This window comes from Conger conger, chromosome 1 (assembly GCF_963514075.1).
Source record: "Conger conger chromosome 1, fConCon1.1, whole genome shotgun sequence".
Lineage (NCBI taxonomy): Eukaryota > Metazoa > Chordata > Actinopteri > Anguilliformes > Congridae > Conger > Conger conger.
The window spans coordinates 12,868,926-12,877,914 of NC_083760.1; positions in this window are offsets into that span (position 1 = coordinate 12,868,926).

Below are 8,989 nucleotides of genomic sequence, written 5' to 3' on the forward strand. Positions count from 1 at the left end.
AATAGATCAGACACTACGCAGGGCAAGCAGATTGACTGACTGGGACATTGAAAATGTTGCTGAAACTTCATACAAATATCTTTCCCATTCTTAGAACCCGGTAGATTCCCTGATCAGTCAAAATTGTAAAGTCAAAGGTCACATTTCTGGTATCCAGCCAATTGAGTGGGAGTTGCAACTGTGTTGTCTTAACTCTATTCTGCACTGAAGCTTTTTACACAATAGATAATCATTTTAGACTCATAGTTCCCATTGTGTACTTTTTATACACAAAGGACTGTCATATTCGTCATTTCCAGTCTTAAGAAAGCACATTGAATCATGCTGTATCTTGTTCAGCAAATTATTTTCTTGACAATGCAGCTGTGAAAAACAGCTGACTGCTCTCTACAAATAAGGCACTTATATAACAATACATACTTCCATCTTTAAAGACATGCTAAAATCAAAATTCGGTCAATTTTTTGTAACCATACAAACCTAACATATATATTCCTAAAAATATGTAAAATTTTAATATTATCGCGCCAAAGTTTTCTTCCATCTGTTTCCTGGAAAAAAAGATTCTACGAGATTTGACATCATTGTGTGCCAGCGGGCGTGTGCTCAAATGTCAATTTTCTTTTCCACTCCAATCAAAATCCTTTCACATAGTAGCGTGTATGCTTCTGCCTTCTCGTTTAACATCAGTCAAATCGACTCCCTGACCTCCAAAAATCTCCCTGAAAGAGCCGTTTCACTCTCATTACGTCATATCGCGATAGCTAGTGCTGCTCTAACTTCCACTGTCTATTTAAGTACTTTTAATCCCCAATTCATTGTAACCGCAATGTGCTTTTTCTTCACTGTCAAGTTAAAAACAAAGTGAACTCTTGATAAATACAAAATATAGGCCATATGGCTAGGACACACATTAGCAACCAAGATTTTCCCATTTTAATAGCTTTTTGTTTCCATTTTCTTTTAAATTTGGTGCATGGAAGCTGAAATAGTCTATCAGCTTAACACTTCTGATTGTCTAGTGTCATGTGCAATGATAATGGCGCTTGCAAGCATCTATGAGCTGCAAGTTCATTTCTAGCAGGACTGACATTTTGACCTTTTTATTGTTACATTTCATGAGCTGTGAAGGGCTGCCAACAGCTAATGGAAATAATAATCAAATTATGCTACGAGCCAACAAAAAACAACCGCTTGCTTTCTGTATGCTACAATGTGCTTTCCTGCAGAACCACATCAGGAAGTTTCAAAAGAAGATAGATGCAAAGTAAAAATGCCAGTGCCACAAATGCATGCTGGACAAAAGCAGGAGCGGAAGAATGCATTTGCAGTTGAAGTACAATACATGGAAGGAAATCGCTAGATGGCTTGGTAACCAGTTAGTGGCTACTAAACCATCACACGGGGAATCAATCTCAAAACAATCTGGCTGCCAAGTTGTTTCGAGTACTCAACCAGAGTAACCTTCCTGTACGGCAGGAGGAGAATACTCAGAACTGTATTGCCTGAAATTTATTGTGATTGCGTTCTGAGGTGGTGACCTGTACTATGACTTCCTGGCCTCTTGTGGGTCTTCAGAACAGACTGCCTTTATTCTCCCCCAGCACAATCAGCTCCTATGGAGGGCATAATTACGGTCCCTACTGGATCCATATTTACTCTGTTAGGGTTTAATTAACACACCAACATTTTACTGTGCATTCATTAACTATGTTTGCAGCATTCTGTCCTCCAAGTAGTGGGTTTAAGTGCACTCACTCAGGTAAGTGTGGTGGGTGGAAAACAGGCACCAACGTGTAGCTTCAACGTGTGTGCAATATATTTCTGTCTACATTCAGCTACTAATCAGCCCCTGGGAAATGCACTTCAGTCAAAATATTTTACTTGTAAAACAATAGAAAATCCACTCCACAGCTATATTAGCGTGTATAAGATCATTACGTTTCTTAAGACCTACCAGGCTTATCCGTTGAACTCAAAACAATCTTTAGCCTTCTGTGGTAATGTTCTATTTAATTCCATGGAAAGCATGACTGTTTGATTCAAAAACAATAACCCCCCCGGTTATACAATAGCACCGGTTTTAACGTCCATTTTAAACTGGAACCCAGTTGGCTTGGACATTAACGCTGTTACAGTTTAAAGCTATCAGTGCTTGAGGAAACAGGAAGGCAGAGAGTCCACCGCCACTAATTGCGATTGTTGAGTCTGCTTCCACTGCACGTGGAACACATCGCTTTTTTATCCGAAGACATGCCAACGGAGCTGAGAAGGAGCCTGGAAAAGGGTTGGGGGGGGGGGGTTTCACTGCAGCCTCCCAAATTGGCAGCTGGCAGGCAAATGAATGCAGCGTGAAGTGAGACCACAGAAGTGCAGGTTCCTGCTGTTCAGGCAACAAAGAGGCTCAGTGCGAGGCATCTGCTGTTCAGTTATCAGAATACATTTCATCACGTGCTTCCCTCCTCTGCTCCGCCACGCAGCACCCCGTTCACCGCGAGGAGGGAAAACGGCATTCTTAAACTCCCTCTTTCATTCCTGTTTGTTACCATAATCCCTGCCTCTGCGCCCCCTTTTTATTCAACAGTTTCGGGTTTTGCCGATAACCCCTCGAGTGCTTTCGACTCTTACACGTGAACCCCGCGTAAACGGGTTACACGTGGCCCCAAGGTGAAGCAAGGCAGGGTCTAAATGAGTTTGTCTGGCAAAAAAGAAAAGAAATGAGCTCACCATCTTGACATATTATGCTAATCAATGCACTTATTTTGTGATGCACTAGTCTGGGCCACGGCCAGATGGATTGTCAACTCTTAGGGCTGGCATTGTTAACCTCTAATTGCTGAAGAAGAAAAAAAAAACGCCCAGGAGATATTCAATAACTGAACCTTTTTTGAAATTTCTAAGCATTAAACAATACATTAATCCAATAGTGCCATTTTCACATATATATAGAAGAGGACACAGTAAAAAGTATTTCATTTCAGAATTTGATAGCAGTTGCTATCAAAGACACAGACATACTATCAGACACACAGTTTTCAGCAACTGGCATTCCCTGTAAGAACAAAATTTTTGGTTCAATTCCGCAGAACAAGGGGAATATACATATTAATAAATAGAGTCGTGAAATGGAAGAGAGTGATTTCCTAGGCTGTAGTTAATTAACTTCAGAGAGAAGGTGAAACCCAAGTCAGGGGTCAGATTTTATGTAATTATTTGCAGTAAAAATAGGGAGTCACTTCTGCTGGAACGAGAGTATAACAACTGAATATTAAATAAATAAATAAATAAATAAATAATCATGAACTTTGGAAGCAGTGACTCAGGGTAATTATGATACTCTTTTTCCCTAAGAAACACCCAGTGCATACGGTATTAATCAATCTGCTGTGCCAAATGTTACATTGGAGTGCATTTTAAGCAGGCCGTATTCCATACATCTGTGCACATGGATGCATCATACAAAATGGTCGACAGCTGACGATGACGAATTAATATCACTCACAATATCATAATATCATTGCCACTGCTGTTATCGCTACATCTGCTGCCACTATAACTACAACACCCTGTTATTATTATGAATATTATTACTGCTGTCCATAGGCAACGGAGCAGCATGAACTGGCAGTGGAATACGAGGCAGAGGAGGTGTGTATTCCGAGGTTTGTGTTGTAACACTGCGTGTCTGATTGAACACTTGAGGCCACCACATGCATAATTTGGCTGGCACGCTTCTGCCCCCCCCCCCTCCCCCCTAGCAGTACGGAACAGAACGGCGAGGCGCACAGTGTGAACGCCAACGTCAACAGCTGGAATAACCCTGTTAAATGAGATCACTTCCTCCGAGATGTGGCACGTATCCAGATGTTCCCGGGCTTCCTGCGCGCGGGGCGACACTCCTCCATCACGACCCCTCGCTCTTTAAACGCGCCGCCTCAGTCTGCTCCGTAATGACTCCTCGCCTGGGGCACGACCACATCTGCGGCTTCCTCTCCCGCCCCGCCGCCCCCTGTTACCAGTTAACCTCCCGCTCGCCTTATCTGTCGTAGAAAGTGTCCGGCGATACTTAAAATACCTGACCTCTCACTTTTCCCCGTCCCCAGATATGCAGGGCATTAGGTTTTACATGTCCCTTTCTCACACCGCTACGTACACAATCAGACCACCATCGCTATTTGCCTTTCATTCGACCGGTGTGATATCATTTGCAATACAAACTGCAAATGCAATGTGTACTGTGCCACAGAAATGGATATGTAGACGGATGATGTGTACTGGAAAACTGATAATCTGTTTTAAATCCTCACATTTAGGTTTTACTTTTTACAACTGTACACATCTGAACTATGTGTATTTCAAAATACTGAACAAAAATGCTGCCATGTAGTTATATAGTATACACAGTGGGCTCCAAAATTACCTGGTATTATTGGCACCCTTGATAAAAATGAAGAAAAAAGGCTGCATATAATAAACACCACAGATAATAATCTATATGCTATGTTCAACCATAGGGGAATGGATGCTTTAATTAAAATGCATTTACTTTTAGGTTTCATTTTGTTTTATTAATTTTTTAAATATTTTATTAATGAAAACCATATGTATCAAAATTATTGACACCACTAGCATCAATTATTATAAATAAGCAAATGAACAAAGTGAAATTGGCAATAAAATGTAACTTAATTTAATTCATCTAAAGGAACTATATTGTCATTCCATCGCTTCCTGTTTCACTAGAGTATAACAAGCATGCAAAATCCCTTTGTCATCCAACAGCATGGGAAAAGGCTGTCAATTCAGAAGCGACAGATGGTAATTGACAGTCACAAGTATGCTAACGGGTACAAAAACAATGACATAAACAGTAAAACATACCACTTAGCACTGTTAGGGTAATAATAATAATAATGATAATAATAATAAAAAATGTAAAATTATGAAGATGGTGAGGGTGGTCATAAAGAACCAAAGATAACTGGAATTATAGAGATTGCTTGTATCTTAGGGCCTCCAAGTGTCAAAAAGAATGATAAAATGGCACCTCCATACCAACAAGTTATTTTAACGGATGGCCTGAAAACAGAAGGATCGACAAAACAAAGCATCTGGAGTGACAAATCTGACCAAAATTGAATGTTTTGGCCATATACACCATCAACATTTTTGTTGGCCATACAAGGAGAAGAACCTCTTACCAACTGTCAAATATGGAGGTGGGTCATTAATGTTCTGGAGATGTTTTGAGGCCAGTGGTCTAGGAGCCAATAATGGCAAAAGCTGTTTTTTGGAAATCTTTGAAAAATGTAAGACTTTTGTCGATTCCATTGAATCATCAATAAAGCACACTGCTTCACTCATGTTGTATATAAAGGTTATGTTATCACTATTATATTTTACTTTACAGTATTTGTTGTGCATATTTATCAAGGGTGCCAATCATTCTGGAGCCCACTGTATCAAAAAACCCATGCAATCATGCAATATAATTGACCATATATTATAGCTCACCATTGCAGGTTCATCCCAATCATATGACACTAAAAAAAAGCCAATAATGTTCAAAATAGTAATCTGGGTCATTGAAACAGCATGGCTGATCGATATTTTATAATACTGTGTTACGATCGTCTTTACAACCCTCTGCAGGATCATTTAGGAAGATACTAGGCATGAGAGACAGTTTCAGCAGTGTTGATGGCCATCATCGGCTGCTCAATTCTGCTCATTTCCCTTTGAAACGCCATGGTGTGAACAGGTCCTGTAAGTATTCAGGTTATAAGTGTTCAGATGCTTCCTCTGATTCCCTGAGATGAGTGTGATGTCCATATGGGCAAATCCCCTGCTCTTGGGGGTAACAACAGGCTGTCCTGTTGGGTAACCTTGTATACAGTTCACAGGAGTAATTATTACTACAGTGCCATCACATGTTTCAACAGGATATATATATATAGAATATATATATATATATATATATATATATATATATAGTTACATGTGTTTGATGTATCTTTATCTTAAGTTTCTAACTGTAATCTGCTGCACATTTGTGTACAAGAGGTATGCACAGAAAAAGCACATTTAAATTAAGATGGTTTGCATTGCCTGTTCATTGGCTAGTCTAATGGAGACACCACTGAGGGCAATGCCAACTGTCAAATGTAAGGGTGATCATGGGGACAATGTTTAATTTACGTTCTGATAGGAGTAGTCTAGTCATCTGGCCTATAGCTCATTCCTTGCATTTTTTATGAGGCTAGGAAACTAGTTCTTGAGTTGTTGAGTAGTTGGTTAAAACACATCAAAACATATCAAAGTTTATTCTCTACACCCTCTGTAGAGTGCCTGTGAGTCCTTTTTCTGGCAAGTATATACAATCCTTGCCAGGCCTGTCAGTGAAGAGCCTACTAACCAGCACAGCATCATCTTTCAGCAGCCATTGACAAATGCACAGAAAAACAATCCTCAAACATGTAATTGGTGTGACAAAAAGTTTTTCCACGGATCTTCTATATCTATTGCCTCAACAAAGGTTTGGGCATTGGAACACCATTAAATCCTAAGTCCTTCACTGCGGTTGTATTCCGTCCTCTGTTAGAAACTCCATATGCCATACAATATGGCACCCAAACTGACTATTTGTGAAACTGTGCCAAATCAGAAGATAAATATTTTACTGTGAAATCACAGTCACCCAACAATATTTCAAACAGCTTGACAAGGTGCTAAATTCACACATAAAAGGAATTGAGAAAAACCGGTTTGCCAGCTTGTGACACAGACCCTGACAGTAATATTTATGATACTCTAATTGGTCAAATATTTAAGTAGTGACATCATACATTTTAGGAATAATGACAATTTTGATATTTCAGAGAAACTTACTGTAAAAATAAATATACTAAGATAATTGTAATGATGGTAATTTCCATGGAAGAATTTTAGTGGGTTTTTTAATGGGACAAGGTGCACATGGTATTTATATGGTATATTGTGCATGGATTGGTTACTTGGTTAGAGAATCAAGGAGTGTTATTGTGTATGGATTGGTTACTTGGTTAGAGAATCAAGGAGTGTTATTGTGTATGGATTGGTTACTTGGTTAGAGAATCAAGGAGTGTTATTGTGTATGGATTGGTTACTTGGTTAGAGAATCAAGGAGTGTTATTGTGTATGGATTGGGAGAATCAAGGAGTGTTATTGTGTATGGATTGGTTACTTGGTTAGAGAATCAAGGAGTGTTATTGTGTACGGATTGGTTACTTGGTTAGAGAATCAAGGAGTGTTATTGTGTATGGACTGGTTACTTGGTTAGAGAATCAAGGAGTGTTATTGTGCATGGATTGGTCACTTGGTTAGAGAATCAAGGAGTGTTATTGTGCATGGATTGGTTACTTGGTTAGATAATCAAGGTGTGCTATTGGGTATGGATTGGTGACTTGGTTAGAGAATCAAGGTGTGTTTTTATTTAATATCGAGGCATTAAATTACACGTCATTTAAATGATGCACAGCAATGTTTGCAGAATCGGTTCGCTATGTAACTCACTACGACTACACTAAATCCACCTCCCTGCTCTTGAATCTGTTCTGGTATTTATTTGGACAGCATAATCATTCAGCTGGCATGCTTTAATTGTAATATAAGTCACCTGTTAAATCCATCTATCACAATGTCAGCAAAGAAGCAAATATTGGCGATGTGGCAAAGCCTAAATGCAGGCTTGTGCCTGCTGATGTTAACTTCATCGATTATCTGGAACATTCTAGGCACCGGTGACGCCACCTTTGAGCCGCAGCAGGAACAGATTGTAGCCCAGTGGTGCACCAGGTCTAAAAATAGAATCGTTTTGAAAGTTTTCCAAACAGAATATTAAAGATATTGTGGTTAGAAGTTCCAAAAAAGAATAAACATGCATTTTATGTCTATATTACAAATGAATGTGATGCATTTACTGCATAAATAAAAAAACAAAAATAAGAAATCAATTCTTATTATATGCTGACCCATTTGCAGTGTAAGTTCTCAAACGGTGAAATATTGTGAGAAATACAAACGCTACCTCTGTGATTGAATGATACTGCTTTTACAAGCCAAAATGTAAATCGATATTTAAAAAGGAAACGGTGGAATCAGCCGACAAACTCTCTAAATTGGGCACTGTGAACATGTTGTATGAACGAAGTAGATAAGTGTCAATTTCTTTAAGTAATCAAATTTCAGGCAATATCTTGACAGGATGGCAGATCCGCCAGTTCTCAGACATTGTGCATGCAATGAAAGCTTGCTCTTCTGCTCAAGTGAAGTGATGGGGCACCAAACAGGAGCACCTGCAGATATCTAATGTGACAGGACTTGTATCAGTCAGGAGTGGCGTTTGATTTTACCACGAACTGTGTAAAGTAGCACACTATCAAACATAGATTCATATGTTGTGTTCCATAACCCGATCGCTCAGACAGCTGGTCGAACGGAGAACTCAGATGACAGCTTCTGTTTATTGACTATGTAGGTTCTTGAATATATATGAAATAAGTAATAAGCATATATTGGGTTTTATTCAAAAATAGATCACACACGCACACACACACACAGACACACAGACACACACACACACACACACACACACACACACACAAGAAAAGGATATACACACTGATATACACACCATACCATTACCTCTCAGTGTTTTTTTTTTTTCATGCTATGAATGCCCCCACTGTTGCAAGGCTACTAACAGACCAGTCTGTAGCCGGCAGTACAAGCAGGTAGCGTGCTTGCACACAGTCAGTTTTCAGCTTCATTAAACTGCTGTGGTACCCAGGCTGCTGACAAGACGAGGACAGTGGGGATATCTCACCCTGCAGCTAACCCTTCAGATTATTATTGGGAAAAGCCGCGCTCGTTAGAGCTCCTTGGAAACAGCTAATTAGGGGACGAGCACTGCTGAAAATGAATCAATTACACCTGTGGACTCGCCTTCAGA